A 19,180-nucleotide genomic window follows, 5' to 3' on the forward strand; every position below is an offset into this window, starting at 1 on the left:
TGATCATATACAGACAGCTCAGGAGTGTGAAAGCCCCATCCCACTGTGATGGCAGGAAACCTGTGTGCTCACTCCTTGGCTGTGGCGCAGACGGCAGGGAGCTTGCCAACCGGAGAGCGCGCTGCGGGTGAGTCAGCCCTACCTCGGGCAAAAAGATGATACGGGTGAGGGAGAGGCAGCAGCAGTTCAAGCACAGATTTCTGCAGGCCTTCGCCTCCTTCCAAAAGTGTTGGTTGCTGAGGGCCAAACGCTGGTCTTGCTCGACTGGCAGGTGGGGTTCGCCGGAGCCCCGGGGCAATAAAGGTGGCGGGAGGCAAGGGGGAGCTCAGAGCCCGCGCTGGTGAGCTGTGGCCGCTGTTGCCCTGGCTGGTTTGGCTGGGTGAAGGGCTGCCCTGCTGCTGCGCTGCTCAGCGCTGCCGGGGGCCCTAGGCACACCCCCGGCACGCCGCGCTCCGGCCCTGCAACCGCCGGCTCTGCCCGCGAGAGAGCACGTGCTCAGGGCAAGAGCCGTGCCCCTGTCCTGCGTTAGTGCTTCAGGAGCCGCAGCCAGTTCCTCCTAAGAGGCGTGGTGTGATTTACCCTTTGGAAGGGGTCTGGTCTTGATTTGAAGACCTCAGGCGCTGGAAAAACTAGTGTTGCCCTCAGTAGTTTCTCTGAATGGTGGTTTCTCTCCCTGCTAAATCTGTACCATATTCTAAGGGGAATTTGTCTGGTTTTCCCTTCCTGGTTTTGTTTTTTGTTAAGCTTTTCTCTTCTGCGTGAAAATCTCAGGTACTGAATGACTTTTTTTCCCTCTGAGGTAGATGTTATGATCAGATGAATTTTCCTGAACTGAGGCCTTAGAGTTCAGCTGAGGCTGACTGGGGTTATTTCAAGGAAAAATCTGCTTTGGCTAGTGACAGAGTTCCCCCTTGTACTCCTTTGAGAGTGCATCAAGATAATGACAGAAAGGTAAGTTTTTCACTTTGCTGTTTGTGAACCTTGAATGTTTGCAGATACTACCTGTCAATGTTTACGTTACATAGTTTTATTCTCCATATATGCTACAAACTGTGTAGCTTTTCATCTCATCTTATTAACCAGGAGTAATGACGTATCTTGGCACGCGGTGAAGATCTCCAATGAAATGTTCTCAGAAGGGAGTCTTTATTTTTATGACCAATCTTAACAGCGTAATTAGCAAGAGCAGAAATGCAGGTAGTGTTCACTAGCACATGTTTACCAGGTGAGGTGCAGGAGAGGCACAGGGTGAGTTAAGTGGTCCTTCCAGGACCAAGAGAACTGTAGGACTGCTGTAAGAGCCAGGATTATGGGACCAGCATGAATAGAAATGTATCTGGGTCAGCATAGGTAAGGCTCCTGCAGCCTGGGAGATGGATCAGGTGCCTTCAGATAAAAATCAGACCCTACTGAAGTAAAACAGATGGTTTTGCTCCATAAGGTAGTTCACAGATCCAGACACAAGAAAGCTATTGGCAAGGGAAGATCAGAGAAGATAATTTCTCCTATGTCTCATGCAGTGTTTTCACACTCAAGCAAGAATAATAGAAGGGGATTTTGTAGTTCTGGGGCAATGTTTGAAAGTGCTTCATGCCTCTGGCACTGCCAGGGCCTGGCATGCATCCCCTTTCTAGAAGTTTACCTGGCTGAGACCCAGGAGAGTTCCTTTGCTGGCAAGAGCTGTGGTGAAGCCAGCAATAGCCAGTGAGAATAAGCCTGATCTGAGCTACCGAAGCGAGACCGAAGATGAGTGCGCCCTGAGGAGGACCACGACGGGTGGCTCTGAGGGCCCCATGCTGTAGATGTGGGCAGGTTTCCAGACCTGGCACCAGACTAAATGTGCCACTGGCCAATATCTCCACTCTGAGTGACTCTGGGCACAACTTTCAACCTGGGGCTTTCTGAGGGATTGACGTCCTTCAGGATGGAAAGTGCCAGCCAAACACAAAGTGTACATGCATGGACCACAACCCTTCTGAGACAATAAGAGCTACAGAAATATAGTATCCGCTGTGTGGAGCTCTCCAGAGGAAGACACCAGTCTCAGCCTGTTGAGGTGTTATCAGCAGGTCTGTGCCTGCCTGTTTCTTAACTTGTGTGCTGCAGGTCTGTAACGGTCATGTTTGAATGGACATACTTCATGCCATGGTAAGACTGTGAAGTACAAAGTTAAATGCTAGCATTACCCCAAAGGGCAACCACCCCCAGAAAAGCTATTTTCTATTGCAGTTCTCATCTGGTTCATATCGCACTTCTCTGTGCACTGTAGAGCTATTAAGGTAGCATGAAATGGTGTTGGAGGTAGTGTTGCACCCTTCTCAGACGCCCAAAACTCAGATGAGCCATTTTGTCCTTTTATAAGGATGGAAGAATGGGAGAAAAGAGGCTGCTGGAGGTAGACCATGCAAGGTTGCATTAGCTGGCATGATGCTGAGAGCAACAAAGGTGCTCTATCACAGCCTTGGGACGTCTGCTCCTGGGTTGAAATAATTGAGCAACCTGAACATGAGCAGAGGTGCCTGAGTGGCAACAACCACCCCGCTGTCCCCAAACACCGTCCTTACAAATAGACTTGAGTGGTGACCTCTCCGTGTTCTGAGTTCAGTGGGAGCATATGCCCTTGGCTTCAAGAGGAGAGGAACCAGCTCCTTCTTGCCTTAACAGACTGTTCATTGCTCGCACAGCCTTGGTCCGTCTACCATATGACAAAAGTACATGCTACACTCATCACAGCTACAGTTATTTATGATCAGAGATGACCAGAAGCAGCGTTTGGCATGTGTTACCCCTCAGGGGAGGACAAGACACAGTAGATTGGTCTCACGGATGTGAAGGGGACTCTTGCAAGGAAACTGGAGTAGGACATGACCAACAAATGCTGTCCTTCACCACAGGGCCCAGCCATCAGTTTCACAAACCCACCAAGTCTCCTCTGGTTATATTTAAAGGCTATTTTTCTCCCCTATTTGTATTTAAAGGCTGTTGCAGAATATTATTCCCTTAATGGATCTATTTTCACAAGACATTTAGCATCATTTGTTCTGTGTCAACATTGTCCTTTCATTTAGTTTCCCCCACCCAGCGTCCCCTCCTTACTTTTGGACACCCATCACCCAATATATTCATAGACAGCAACTGTACCTCCTGCACTGCGCCAAGCCAGCTCAGCCCTGTCCCATCATGGACATCTGTGGCTGGCTGGTACTGAAATGACAGGCAAACCTGTTGTTTCCAGAGCTTTCCTCTCCAGTGTAGGGCGGCAGGCCTTGGTCCCTGAACCGTGCCATCTCACCCCTGTCACCACAGGCCTCGGCCATCCAGTGGCTCCTCACACTTCTGGTTCTGGTGCCACCGGGGCTGCCCACATGCCCCTGCTCTTGCACCAAAGTCATTTAAGAACAGTAAAAGGCCTTTCAGAGCCCGGACTGCCGGCAAGGTGGAAGCTGCCTTCAGCCCAATGGTCTGACAATCCCAAACTGGCCCATCAGCGCTTGCGCCCCCTCACACCGCTCTCCCCAGCAGCTGCTGCCCCTGTGCTGCCGAGATGGACGGCAGGCACAGCCAATTGAGAGTGGTGCTGCTGGTCCCCCAGCCAATGGGAGAGCCGGCATGGGTGGGGCAAGCTCACTGCTGAGGTGGTGTGGTGGTCTCTTTGGCGGCCATTTTAGCACCCCCGGCAGCCATCTTAGTCGTGTCAGCCACCCGTGAGGGCCGTGTTGCTGGGACCACCCAGCACCGACGCTGCCTGAGTCCTCTCTGCCGTGGGAGGGGATGCCCGGGTCAGGCGTGGGTCCACTCTGCCCAGGTTTCCTGCCCACGGAGCTGTGGGTTCCCTGGCATGAGGCTGCCAGGCCCCGTGCGGTGGTGCAGGCGCAGCCCTGTCCCACCAAGCACCCTGATGGGCTCTGGCAGCATGCTTCAAAGGCGAAGCTTGTCCCTAGAAACAAGAGAAGTGCTTGCAGCTGCCCCAGTAATGAATGGCTGGGACACAGTCCAGCGCAAAGGCAAGCCCGTACTCCAGCTCTTAGAAAACTTCCTCGGCACACAAGGGAGAAAACAAAAATGCCCCATGCAAGTGAGGTAATGAAAGACCACAACGAATAGCTACCAGCAAGAGAAGCACATGCATTAATCACAATTGACTTGGAAGGTAACCGGAGTCATTAGCTTTTCTCTAAATGCACAGAGATGACAAAACATGGATTGTGAGCATATAGGACACAAACCATGGTACAATTATCTGGTGGAGGCTGGCTGCTCTCTGCAGGAAACGAACCCCAGTATCACGTGGCCAGATAAACAGCGTCTTTCAGCCCTCCATGACCACTGGCGCTGGCTTCCCTGCCCAGGAGGCCATGGCCCCCCATGCCAGCGTGTCTGGAGATGACAGTAAGTTTCCGTGCTGGAAAGCAAGCAGGACTGTGGAGCTGAGAGAGGTAAGACCACCTGCACTAGCTTGCTGAGACATCAGCTTTGTCCTGGCTGGGGACAGTCCCCACCGAAAAGAGGGAGGGGCTGTATACAGGCCTCTCCTGTTAAAGGTTTTACCTTTTTTAGTCCCTTGCCCACCATTCTGAACTGGGCTGCGTGGTGCTGGCTCAAGGGATCACTAGGAATTAATGACCTAGGAAGTGTCTGCTGCTGTAAATTCACAAGTCTTTAGGGGCTTTTTCAAGCCTCCCATCCATTTAAAGCCACAGATGATTTGGCCCATGACATTTTATTGGGAGTTTTTGTTCCTCTGACTGACTTCTGCTGTCACTGTGTATGGCCATGAATCTCTATTGGTCTTTGATGAGACCCTCTGCTGTTCTAGTGTCTTGTGTGTTTTATCTCAAAGGCCTTGGGATCTTTTCCTCTTTCTTGTTGTCTTTAAAAATGAGTGTGTGGCTGCTGTTGGTTTCATAATTGATGGACATGGTCTTGGCAATCTCCTTTTTAAGAGTCATTCCTTGTCACATAAATATCATCTATCAGTGCCTGTTGTCTTTATAGCGATCTTGAGCAAACAGTTTTATTTCCAATCAGGACATCACACATTGATCTAAACACTCATCTGTAATGGATCAATTTACATTAGAAGAGCAGTATTGTAGCATTGCTGTTCATTATATTGAAAGAAGTATATGTTTAGTTACAGGCTAAAATCAATTAAACAGCCCTGTGCCTTTTGCTGTGAGAAAGTCAACAAGCCAGTCTGTCTTGGACAATTATCCAGTTACAGCTCCTTAAAAAAGGGCTTCCAACATAATCCCCTTCCTCTGAGTTCTCATTTTCTCCTTCAGAGACTTCTTCTGCAATGTTTTGCTTGTTGTGCAGTCTGGTAACACACTCTCAGCTAAAATGCACACGAGAGATATTAAGGCAGTCTTGCTGCTGCTGTTGTGGAGGGGGCTTTCTCAGGGCCACACATAGTCATGCATCCAAAAGGGAAACCTGCACTTTCACCAGAAGGCTGTCTGATAACACGTGATGGTATATGTGGGAGATGCTGAAAAATGTAGACGATGCTGTTTGTATCTTCATGGGTGAGATCATTAACTCCAAGAGGCCCTGATTTCAGGGGAGGAGAAAAGAAGGAATTGGGAGGCGGGGAGGAATTTGTACATTACTCTGCTGTTTCTTGCCTTACTGCAAGAGATAAGACTGCAAGGAGTGCTGGAGGCTTTCTGACAAAGGGAACATGATTTCAGCTGGTGATGTAGCTGCAGAGTAGGAACCTGCAATTTCAAAAGCAAAACACATAGGGGAACTGCAGGGCAATTCAATGATGGAATTTGAGGAGCACATCTCTCAGGGATCTGGCGGATGTGGTGGTGGCAGATGAAGGTACTACCTGCCCCGGCCCTCTGCCTGAGGTCAGTGTGCTCAGTGGCAGAAGGGAGTGTGTGCTTGTGCCCTGCTTGCCACGCACTGTCACTGCAGCAGGGCCAGTGAGTGGCTGGGCACTGGGCTGCCATATTCAATCACCAACTGGCTCCCACTGGCTTCTGCCTGCCAGCAGCAACTAGCCAAGCTCACAGGCTAGGGTGAGCCCATGGCCACTGTGGCAGTGAAGGGGAGGCTGGGCCAAGCCTCAACACTGCCACACTAGGTGACTGTAATCAAGAATTTTCACTTTTCCTTGTGCAAAAACTCTGATACAAACAGGTAAAAGTGGTCAGCAGTGGTAGGCTCTTACTTTGTGTTAAGAATCCCCTTATGACCTGGTGGGCCTGTGCTGTGGAGGACCTGTACAGCCTTCCTGTTTTATATATGTATGTGGATGTATATATGTTTTTTTAGCCTGAGACTTTGCCCATTCCTTTTCTACCACTTGGACTGTTCCAGCCCTTGTCTTACTCTTTCATTACATGCACAAAACACTGCTGCAATGCTAATAATAATAATGAGAAGGAAGGAATAGCAGATATTACAAAGCTTATTAAGAAATTGATCTTTGTTTTGCTCTTGAATAAAGAGGCAAACCTCGAAACTGCTGAAGCCATTCAGTTAATTGGTTATTGGCTCTCTTGAGTGATTATATCCACCCTGTTCCACCAAGTTCAGCAGGTCTCGTGCTGGTCAATTAGCCTTTGGCATCCAGGAAGGGAAATGCTTCATTCAGGTTTTCTCAGAGCCTGTTTGTGTAGCATAAGGTGGACTGGGTGGGAAAGGTTCCCCATGGGCAACAGGGAAGCACTCACAGTCTGAATCCTGCCCTTCAACTGGCACCAAAGGGCATTTTTGCCTGTGCCCCAGCCCTCTGAAAAGGTGGATGCTGTTAAGTGGAATAATCCACCCCAAGAACTGCATTGCAGGAGGACAGCCAAAACGAGAGGGGTTTTGGAGAACCACAGCAATTTCCTCCAGTGTGACCGTCGCCCAGTGAGTACCACGGCCTGGTTCTGCTGCAGGCTGAGCAATGCCAGCAGAGCCTGAATATCAGCTTTTTTGCTGGCTGCGCGGATGGATGCCCTGTTGCTTGGTCACAGTTGGTCTGCAAACTCACTAATCACTACTGCTCTGATTCCTTCAGCATTACCAGGGCTATGCAGAGCTAAACAGCTGACGCCATTTAGTGGCTTTTCCTACAGAGTGCTCAGTCCTGCCTTCACCACTATGGCTTGCCAAAGGGCTCCAGCACTTGCATTGCTGTGATGCAGACCCTGTAATAATAGTTGGTTACATTCAGAGAATTCAGTTCAGATTTTAAAACCTCATCAAATAGTTAATGACTGACTATTTCAACACAGCAGTTCCTGCAAGACTTGGGAGAGAAGAGAGAGAGGGAGATGGAAAAGTTATTCATGTCCCATCTGTCTGGAACGCTTGTCCCCTCCCTCCCACCCACTGAGTCACTTCCTCCCTTTATATCTCACTTAAAATTTTTCCTTTCCCCTTTAGCTTATGATTAACAGGCACTCACCCTCTGCAAATTGTTTCTTTCTTTTTTTTTTTTTTTCTGATGCAATGTTAGTTAAGGTTCTATGGATAAATAGAGCATATTGTCTTGCAAATGCATGTATAGGGTGAAATGCGATGTATACTGCATATATGGCCATGTAAACAAATACATCGACCACTGCAATATCCAGTTGGTGATCCAGCCTTCCAAACTGAGCTAAGGAACTTGCAATGTACTGCTGTGGTAATTTTGTCCCTGCTGCCCAAAACACAGTGGTAAGGTGTGCAGGGAGAGTCATGTTGCCTGAACTGTGATTTTAGAGCAGCAGCTACCAGACTAGATAAGGGTTTGTTCAGTTCTGGGACCTGACCCAGGTGGGTGTATAGGATGGGGCCATTTGCTTAAATGCCTCGAGGTGTGTTGGTAAGGGGGTTTGTCTAGCTCCGCCCGCTGCCTTGCTGCCAGGGCTTAAGAGGGCTGTCTTTTAACCAGCAGGTGGTGAAGGGTTCTGGAGGATGGTATTATGCAAGGCAAGAGAAAGAGATGGTCTCCTGGGTAAGGAGCTCTTTGAGCTGTGGGTATGTGCTGACCTGGAACAGCAAGCAGTGGAGAGTGGGCTACCTACAGCCTTCTGATGGATGAGCAGGAATGGCTGCAGAAGAGGAGCGTGCTAGTGGGTTCATCCTGGAAGCAGCCAGGGTAAAGAGGAGGAGCCTGGGTGCTTCCTGAGCAAGTGTGTGAGGTGGTGGTGGTGAGTCTGTAAGATGTGGAGTAGATGAAGGCTGGGAAGGGGAAACTTGAATCTCCTTGAACAGGTTATTTGAGTTCCTTGAGGTTTTCCAGCGAAGGGAGAGAATATGAGGTCCTATATTATGTACTGTAGAAATATGGTACATGTTCTACCTGTTTTGGCTTTCTTTCATATGACTCAAAGATGGAGCGTTTTGTCTACTTGGCACCTGTACCATGATGGTACAGGGAAGTTTTGTTTAAAAGCCAAACAGTTGAGCAGCTACATATGACTGGGGCGATTCCCTCCCCAGAGAGACATCAGCTGTGTTCAGCTACTAGCTGCTGTCCTCTTTTGTAAACTCCTGTTGTAGCAAGATCCCACTAGCTTTTCTGGTTCCTGTCAGTTGGCCATAAGCTGATGGGTGATGCAATAACCTGGGTAGTACGTTCACTCTGGGATGCGCTGAAGGCTGGGGCACAGATGTGTCACAGAGCCTCTGCAAAGAGCCAGCTTGGCTCCTGCTGGAGGATTTAGCTGTGTGCAGGCCCTGCAGAGCCCTGGGCTGGCTCTGCACCAGCCTCTGGTTTCCAGAAGCTCGCTGAAGGGGTGCCTGGGCTGCTTCTGTGCTGGGCTGGCACTGATCCATCAGTGCTTTTTTTGATTCTGGCTTTGTGTCCTGGGAAAGTAGCTGTCCTGTCCCCAGACCTGTGTGTTATGTGGAACTGGGACTGGGCTTATGAGCCATGGCCAGGCCTCTGAATATTTGGTATCTGAGAAGTGTCTTCATCTTATACACATGGGTGATGGTGCAGGTGGGTTGAGACAGCTCCAGGATCTGAGGGTGGACCTGTATTTGCTGTAACTTCACAAATCATGGACCTGTGTGCACTGAAGCCCCAGTAGTTTTCCCTTGAAGAGCAGACCTGGGGAGGAATACATGGGTCTTGTGGCATTTATGACACCTAATAGGAGATTGTAAAATGGCCATTTAATTTTATTGCATTTGTGGGAGACCTGATGAGTCCAAGGATGGCGTGCTGTGTTACTGGAAGTTGAATAACCACTGGTGCTGATGTTGCTGAGTGGTTTTTTAAAAGGGAAGTTTGTTAGTTTATTCTCCCATGCCTTAGCTCTGATGGGTAGCTATGCATTCTTTAGAGATTTCCTCTTCCAGCTTATTTTTGGAAACAATTTTACACATAGGCATACGGGGACAGTATAGCTGCCCATGTATTATAGAGCAAATGAAATGCTAATTGCCAAAGGGCAACCTTTGGGAGTAAGACAATAGCCTCAGTTGTTTATTTCCCTGAGAGATGTTAATGATTAACTGGGAAAAGTAATTCTTCTACCTGTCCTACATAAACTTTCATAGCTCTATGCAACAGCAAGATATCTTCAGGTAGTATATGGCTTGCAAAAAGCTAAGCTCCGTAATGTTACTGTGCAGATAGATTTGGCTGCTGGAGAACTACTTCAGCCTAAGATTTTAGTGCTGCCAGCTGGCAGAAGTGATCATATATGTAAAACCTTAAGCTGAGCCAGAAAAACCTGAGTTCAAATCTCTTGCCAGGGATTGTAGGATAGAATGATTAACCTGATTTTATATTTTTGGATAACTATCAAGTGCCCGAATATTTATAGTAATAAATGTCTTCCATATGTTGCTGATACTGCATCCATGGAGTGCAATAGCATGATACAGTTATTGTCTTACTTGAAGATGCTAATTATAGCTAATCCTATAGGCACATGAATCATGAAACAGTGGCCCAATTTTTACCAGCTTCTGTGAGATTCATCTGACTCTGCTCATATGAGCAATGCAGGTCAGCAGAGAGCTCAAGGCAAAATTCCAAAAGTGCTGGGGATCCTGAGCTCTCTTTTCAGAAGATATACAGGCACTTGATATTTAAGCACGTAAAGCTGCAGGTGGGTACTTCACCAGCCTATATTTTCTGAGACTTACTAGTAGGTGCCTGGTTACATCCTGAGGTGTCAAGATGCTACTGAAAATATAGTCTTGAACCTACAAGCTATTGTCATGTAGCCCCGTAATCTTCCAAGTCAAAATTGGCAGGGGGCTCTCAAGTTTCTAGATTGATTTGGTGCCTGCTAGACTGGTAAAATAGTCATGCTTGGAGCAATGCTGGTGCCTGTTGGGCTGACTCAGTATGGTACTGAGGATGCTCAGCTACTGCAGAGATAGTGCTTGTCTAGCGATGTGGTGGCCTACGAGGTCAAGCTCTTAAACACACCTTAATGTAATAAACCTTCTTAAGTGCATGACTGTAGAGCTACTCTGTTGGTTAGAAAAAGCAACAGAGAAACTGTATGAAGGTTACAATGTTGTAATAAGAAGGCTATAAAAACGGAGAAAAAGAGACTAAACCAACGTTCCAGTAGTTTTCTCCTCCCTTGAAATAGAGGTAAGCCCGCCCAGACGTCTTCCTTTTAAATACTGACTACTGCATCTGTTTTAAACCAAAAATAATACCTTTTGATTGGAAATGTTTGAATAACATTATTTGTGCATTTTATTGAGGCGGAGGTTGCAATTATTAGAGTCACCAGGAATTTCAGACATTTAAACACAGCCTTTATTTCTCCAGAGTAAACCACATCCCTGTGCAATTATTCTTCTATCTAAATGCCTTCAAACCAAGTCTTAAACCAGATCTGACATTTGTTGCTGGTGGTCCCTCTTACAAATCGGCCCTTCAAATGAACATGTGAGGCTAAACAAATGCCGAAGAGGCTGGGCTGATCCTTGGGGATGCTGAGGGAGCAGAGCCAGTACAGGATACAGCATGCAGCCCTAGGTATAACCCTGTGGCTCTGAGCAAGCTGCTGTTGGCTTGGTCAGGTACTGTAGTCTGGGCCCTCCAGATTTTAAAAGAATAAGGAGAAGTGTTTGTCTGGTCATGGAAATTGCTCCTTCATCCATGTGATCTCTTTATGGCTTTACTTTCAACTGGCTTCTCACCAGGAAGCAAACAACTGCATCTGTGGCAGAGAAGGGACTTGGCTCAACAGCCAGAATGACACCCCCCTCCCCCCGGCATGCTCTCAATGTTGCCCCCTAATCTTTTCAGCAAGTGTTTTTGAAACTTTAATTCAAAAACTGAGATTGCTAAGGGGCCTCTAAGGCCTGAATCCCCTTTGTTTTCTGGCCTCTCTACATCCTCTATTGGCAGCACAGGGGCTAACTGCTTAAGCACTTTCGGTTTCAGTTTCTTGATGCTTCTAGCACAGCATAAATAAGAATTTGGGTCTAAAAGTCTGTTAAAATTCTGACATCAATGAGAACAGCAAACACTGAAGCCAAGGAAAATGCTCATCTTACAGTTTAGCTTGGGACACAAGGAGGTGAGAGTTTGTTTAGAAGGTGACTTGAGACAGCAGTAGTAAAAGAAGAATCCTCCTCACCTGGCCAAAGAAATTTTGGCACCTGCATCCTTAAATCTCTATCAAATACTTGCAATATCTAATCAGGATGATGGTATCCCCAGAGAGAGAAGCAGTTGTTGTCTCATCCCAAGAGCCTTGTCCCATAGCACTTTGATACCTGTTGTGCACTTCTCCAGGGTCTGGGCTTTTGTGGCCCTCTCTGAAGTGTGTGTGCCCTCTCTCTTTCCTCAGGGTAGCAACATGTTGACTGCTCCTCCCTCCCCACCCCTGTCTGTAAAACTAGAGCTCTTACTCTAGCAAAAAAAGGTGGGTCTCAAGCCATTGCTGTCTGAGGGCAAGCAGGTTCCATGGTAAGAATGTGTGTGTGCTAGTACTTTGAGGCTTTTGTCTATATAGCAGGCCAGGTCTTGAGTGCGCTGTCAATTAAGGGCAGCAATTCAAAGTGATTCACAGCAGATTATGCCAGCCTGTCTCTTGATGGAGCACACTCTGGTCCTGCGCCTGCAGGTGCTGCACAGACTGCCAAGCCTGGAGCTAGCCTGCAGTTATGCTGTCAGCCTCGCTTAGATCTAATGCTTTATGACAACTGTCTACCTGTAATGTGATAATGGGCTGAAAACCTCTGCAAAATTGATAGAGTCTCTTGCAAAGAAGGAGAAACTTCTAATGTGGCAGGCCTGATTTCATTCTTAAGGTCCACAAGAACTGCAAAGATTTCTTTGCAGCTGGGAGGCCTGGTTCTTCTTTTGCCCCTGATGAGAGGGGTGGTGGTTGGTGTCTGTGAAGCTGCTGGCCTTCTGCTTTCTTCCAGTGCAGGGGGAATCAACCTGTTACATTTTCAGGTGTTTTAAATCTCTTATTAATTCTGAAACCTAAAATACCGTTGGCTTCAACCTTCTAGGTCTTCCTGTGTTCTCTGCCTGTACTTTTCATGTTCTGGATGAAACCATCTTCTGCCTTCAAGATGTTTCCATGGTTTATGCAATAAGTTGGTTATGTTTAATCCCTAAAATATGAGTCATTGCCTAGAATGATTAACAGGTAGTGTTCTAAAAGAAATTATGCTTAACATTGTGTAACACAGCCTGTATAGAAGGGGCCAGATTCCTTTTTACTGCTATGCTTTAGGAATAGCACCAGTGACTTTGTGCTAGATCAGTGTTAAGTGAGAGTTTGGCCTAAAATATCCTGATGTAGTTTCAAACCCTCCAAATTTGCTATCCAGGTTAAAAGCACTGCAACTGGGAAGTTACAGCCATGGGAGGGGTGGTCCCCCTTGCCCTGGAGAGGCCCAGGCCTGTTCCCTGGTCATAAACACATGAGCTACAGGTAGTTTTGTCCACAACCCCTAATGCAGTTCATGGCACACCATTGTCACAGGACCTAATGGCAACCAAAACCTATTTTCACAGCCAAATCTGGTGTAACTAGTTACAGTCTGTGCTTTTCCAGCTGCCCAGCTTCCATCCCAGCTCAAACAGGCCCAGGACTGACATGAGGTATTGGCAAGGTAGGTACTTGCATGGGGACAGCAGAACAGCTGTGGTGTCCTGATGTATTTTGGCTGTACGGGAGACTGGTTAGTGCAGGTGGGGGTGACTGCAGTGAACAAGTGCCAGGCCCTTTGGAGAGGGAACAGTGAGATTGACCCTTGGGGCCTGCTCTCTGGCACAAATGGTCTAGTCCTAACCTTGGGTATGCTGCTGTGAAGCCAGGAACTGGCTCTTGAGTCTGTGGAGTGTGCTCTCAAGATCAGAGTCCCCTCCAGAGAAAACAGGGATGTTTACACAGAATGCAACTATCCTAACATCCATGTGATAATTAAGAGGCCTGAGGCTGCAGGATAAGCCCTTGCCTATGACCTTCTCATCCTGTAGAGCATAGGCCCCTGTGGTAGCTCTGACCCCCATGCCATTCACTGACACATCTGTGGGTTTATCATGCTTCTTAAAGAGCCCATAAACCCATTAGCTCTGGGTAAATGATCCCTGGGCTGTCTTTAGAATAATTAAAACCACAAGGCAAACAGTTACTCTGGACTATCAGCAGCATATCAACAAAACTTGTGTCTTGAAATGTGTGTTCAATTTCTGTTATTAAAAGGCACAGAGCCATATGTGAAACATTATCACACATCTTTGTGAAATTAGCAGAACTATTTGAACAACCATTTTGTCTCTATCAAAACAGTGCCTTATTATTATTATTTTTTCATACTGTGTAGGAAGGTGAGAGAGCCTTTGGAAAGCTGGGGGGCTCAGGCAGGCAGTCTGACTTCTATAGCCTGTGACTACATCTGTTTGCTGTGCAGAGGTGGACACTGTCTGAGAAGCCTAGGCAATGCTGGTCAGAAATGGGGAAGGAGAAGCAAGATGAAGAGTCCTGTCCTGCTTTTAATCCTCAAATCCAAGAGACGCTGCTGGTTTAATCTAACTCCTTAATTAATCTACTTTGAGTGAGGCTTTCACAGTAGATACCAAATTCAGTTCCTATTAGGGTTAGTAGAAGTTTGACTATTGATTCAGTGGAAAAGAAAAAAAGACCAATGTTGAGTGTGCTTTGAGATTCCCACCACTTACAGTTAGGAACATATATTAGAAAAATGATGTCACTTCTGACTGTTTATGAACTTTCAAAATAGCATTAGACCTTTAAAAAAAAAAAATCTAGTCCTTAGTTTCTTGAACTGGCCCTCTGAAAATTACACCAAAACCTTTTAACGGTAAGGTTTTCTGAAGGAAGGGAAAAAGGAAGAGGAGCTGTTTCTGATTAATAGTTACCAATAACTGCGGGCAAGGTCAACATGTGGCATATAGCCAGGCTTGAAGGAAAACACAGTGTGAAATGTTTTGTCATTTAATGGACACTTAAACCCTTCCATTTAATGGATGCTTAAAGAAACCCTTCCAAAACAAACAAACCCCCAAATTATTGATCTGTTTGGCAGTGCATTTGGTAATTGACACTAGTGTACAAGTCCCTCCTGTCAGCCAAGTGCCTTTAGTGCTGGCTTTGCAGGCATACAGAGGATTTATAACTTTTAATGGACATAGTTGGGGTCTTTTTTTGTGTATGTCTGGTTTTGTGCCTATTTGGTTTCAAGACTGCTGAAGATGAGCAAGATCATATTTGGAGATGATCATTAAAGAAAATGCCAGTGCTTCTTGCCAGGCCTAGTTATCAGCCAAATGAATTGAGATAAGGCAAACAAAACTAAAATAAATATGAAATCAGTTGATTTAGTCTGCTTAGTCAAATTGAACAACAACATCCCTTGATTGTCAGAGCTGAATCAGCAAATATAAAAAACCCCAAAGACAGTCAACCCTACACTTACAACCCACTTGAGGTTTTCACGCTGACAACCTAGTCGCTAAGTATAAATGGTCCTCCCACTACTGGTTTGTCTGAGTCTTGGGTTATATTCAGGGATATGACTGCATCACTATCCTTGCAATCTTGATTGTTTTGGTGTTTGGTTTTTTTTTTTTTTTTTTTTTTTTTTTTAAAAAAAACTGAACAAATACATTGTCGCTTTTTTACTGTGCCAAGTATTTCTGCTAGAAAATAATCTGGAGGATTCATGTAATAACAAACGTGAAAGATTTCTGATATGAAAGAGTATTACTAATATTCATTATTTAGCTCCAGAGTGATATTGACTTTGTTCTAAAACTGCTTAAAATCTAAACTCATATACCTCCAAATGTTCAGTGTCCAGAACTACAAGCTCTTGGTACATCTATAATATAAGCACTAGGTTTAGCATACATGGTAATATGTGATATGAGCCCTGATTACACAGACTCAGGTCTTTTCTTTATTAATGTAGAACAGTGGCTTTTTTCCTTTTTCTGGAGGGCTGTGGATCCTGGCTGAAATTTGACATGTTTTGCTTTTCTGAGCTCATCTTTTGCAGATCCTTTTAGAAGCAGCGCACAAGTGCCTAGGGTTGTGTGGACTGAGCTGAAAATGGAGAGAAGTTTTAGAAGTAGCTATTCAGCTATATTTGTGTATTTAACAGCAGTTAATATGTTATTTCCACTGGTAAATAGATGTGTAGTCATTGTTTTGTACATTAGAATTCAGTCTCTTTTCCTCTTTTCCTCATTATGCAAAATGCAGAGAGTTTAGAATTTCTGCTATCTGGAAAGGGAACTGTAAAAAAATGCTTTCAGGGACACATTCTGAGTCCATAGCAAATAGCACCTGGAACTTAAATATGAAATAATACAAAAAACTGCTAACATGTCTCTAAACATAAGTTATCACTGTTGGCAAAAGTTAGACATGTTTTGGGGTGGCGGAGAGCAATAAACAGCCTGAAAGCCGTTACTTTGTGTTAGCTCTGGAGGCTCAGTAGCCATTAGAAGGGACTTTTGCACGTTCCCTTGCATGAAACTAAGCTAACTTGTAAAGCACAGCAAGCTTTCTGGTCTTACAGGAAGACTGTGCCCAGTGCTGTCAGTGCTGCCACATTAGAACTGAGGAAAAGGAAACATCACACAGGGCTGTTGCAGCTGGCCACCAGCCTGGCATTGCCCTATCTTGCCACCTTCCTGGAGAGGCCATGGTGAGAAGTGTGTTCTGGTTCTCTACAAGCAGGGCTCAGCTCAAATAGTGTGCCTTGTTCAATGTCTTGCTGCTATCAGGTGTTTCATGTGTTGCTTACTGGTAAGTGGTGAACTGCAGCCTGTGTTCCCCTGGCACAGCCATAAGACTACACCACCTCATCGTCCATCCTGTAGTGCAATTACTAATTAATTGGCAGGGTAGTTCAGAATTGCTGGCTGAGCAGTGTTTGTATAAAGAGACAGGGCCTTGTCAGGACACTGCATTTCCAGCCTTAGAGAAATATGGGGAGGAGAGTCAGTACAGAGATAGGGAAAAATCCACTACTACCTTAAAGGATAAATCTCTACCCTCCTCCTATTATGTGACCTTACTGGGTACCTAGGTACTGGAAATGGGAATAGCTGAAGAAGAATAAATGGGTTGGGAGAAATAATGTAGCTACAAGGTGTGTATTTCAAGCAGCTCATACCATGGTTGACAATGAGCTCTTTCATGGGACTATCAAGGAGGAGGGGGCCAGAGTTCAGGCCAAAAGAAGTGACTCTTATGTTTTCCACCTACATCAGGGAATGTTCCGGTCACCAGCATCTGCAGCTCTTACAGTTTCCACTGCATTTTGGTCCCTTCTCTGCAAATCTTTCCCAGGCAGTTGTCAAAAGTTGGCAGCCACAAGCTGTATGAGTACCCCTGCAGCTGGGAAGGGACCCATCTGGGTCTTGGCTGCCCTTGCCCCAGGTGCACATGCTCTGGGCAACATGATTTCTTGTGGTCTACTGGCACTACTAACATGAGTACTGTCACTCATTTAGCCTGTGCAAGATGGGATTTGCTCTGGGTGTGGTGCCTCAACATGGGCATCTAGGAAGAACATCTACTTCATCAACGTATCCATATAGGACTTAAGTGCCTGAAATATAAAATATTATAGTTCCTAAGACCTGAGGGTGAGGTGTGGAAACATCTCCAGCAGGAGCAAAGTTAACAGTCAGTCTGATAAGCTGCAGTTTGGCTCCAATTGCAGTGGAGATACCAGTCTAGAAAACTGTCCAGTGTGCTGTTGCAAGAGACCTGTAATTAGCACGTGACCACTGCTTGTAGTGTATCTGAGGGGGTAGTAAGAACATAATAAACTTCATCTCTTTTTGGTTGTTGCAGGCTCTTGGTCTTTAGTTCTTTACAGAGCTGTGGATAGTCCTTTAATTACAGCTCCCAATTACACATTTGACAGAGATCCTGTAGGCCAGCAAGCTGTAATGTTAAATGCCAATTGATTATGGAATGTCTCTGCAACTTTGCAGCCCTGCGATCCACCCCTATCAATGTTATAGTTGGATGTCTTCTGCAATTGTGTATAATCAGTGTCTTATTAAATCTACAGCATCCCTGTTAAATTATGTGCTGTACGTAATAGTTTCTGGAGATCTGGATCTCAGTGTAAGTGCTGTATGTATAGGGAAGTAAAGATGACTTTTATTGGTAGCACCTGCAAAGGGGAGGAATGCTTAAACTTCATCTGGGGACACAAGGGAATCTCTTGGGCAAACAAATCCTTTGAGATGCTCTAGCTTGGACAGCTCATCTGCAGCAGGCCTGTGCTCCGGAGGGGTGTGTAAGCAGGGCTGCCATAGATGCAGTGAAAACTGTTCTCATCACAAATCCAAAACCTAGCATGATACAAGCTGCTATGGAGGAAATTAACTCTGTCCCAGTCAAAATCAGTATAGCTGGTAAAGCCCTCTGAAGGGAGAACATGTAGTTGTCATGAAAAGCTTGGCTTCTCTGTGCTTTTGCTTCATGAATGCTAGTTACAGTCCAGATGACCTGCAAGCAACCTGAGAGCCTGGCCTTTGAACAGCTGCCCAGAGCAGCTAGCAAGATCTAGCTGTGAGTGGGCACTCACACTGGGAGTAGCTGGGCTGTCTTAGTTCTGTGTAGACCAACTAATTAGCCCAGGCAGAGCACCCTGTTGGTGTGGCAGCACTGCGTCATGTCCCCAGTGATCTTGAGTATCTGCCCTAACTGTTTTGCCTGATGCAGAGACATTCCCCAGCTTGGCCAAGAGCAACTTGGTGGTGGAGAATTGGGCCTAGAAATGTTCTGTATTCCTGTGTTTTGGGTAGCTGTACAACAGTGGGTGCTCAGTTGTACTTGGCATTTATAGTATAGCCACCTGGAAGTAAAGCACACAGAGGCTTTCTGTGATTTTCCTAACCCAGGAAAACTTCAGATTCTTCTGGCTGAACCTCTGTATGAGGCAGGAGAGCTCTGGCAATGTTGCAGCTGCATCAATTCACCTCATTTAGAATGTATCACAAATATTTTTGTGGTTTAGAAAGAAAAGATGTTCCTGGAAATTATCTCTTCATTTGTATTTATTATAATACTGTGTAAAAATGCATGCTCAATTGCTGCTGAATTGCTGTAATTTATTGCATAATACGTTGAATAACTGGTAAAAATGTATATATGTTAGAGCTGGGCCTGAACTAAAATTTGTGTCTGAAGTGCCTATGTTCTGTGTGAGATCAGGTAAGAATTTGAGGCACAAAGTGCTTTGCAATAAAAAGAGTTGGACCTTTGAAAGAGTTTGGACCCCAGTGGAGGGGCTGAGAGACACACACACACACTGTTTCCCCCCCAACACTGAGTGTCAGCACTGTCAGAAATGCACTAGCAGGAGTTCTGCTTTCCCATTGCTACTCAAACCTAGATATATGTGTAGCTTTGTTTATATTTTTTTCATGTATTTGAAGGTGTTTCACCAGCTATTAACAAGAGAACCATATCCCTGCTGAAGTCCTAGCCACAATGTATTTTCTCCTCCTACACTTGTTTGTTTGGGGATTTGTTTTTTCTGATCCTGTAACACAGGCTTTAAATCGTAAGGACTGACTGCATCAGCAAGTCACCAGGAGAACTAGTGTTTAGACTGTGCTAAACCGTAAACTACTCTTACTCCTGCAGACACGCATAAAGCTGGGAACCTAAATTCATAGCTGCTTTCAAGTTACTCCAGCAAAAATCTTCCACTGAGCCAGGGGGACAGCTCCACTTATCTCAGAGCAGGGTGGTCC

This window comes from Tyto alba, unplaced genomic scaffold (genome assembly GCF_018691265.1).
Source record: "Tyto alba isolate M040663 unplaced genomic scaffold, T.alba_DEE_v4.0 Super-Scaffold_7, whole genome shotgun sequence".
Taxonomy (NCBI): domain Eukaryota; kingdom Metazoa; phylum Chordata; class Aves; order Strigiformes; family Tytonidae; genus Tyto; species Tyto alba.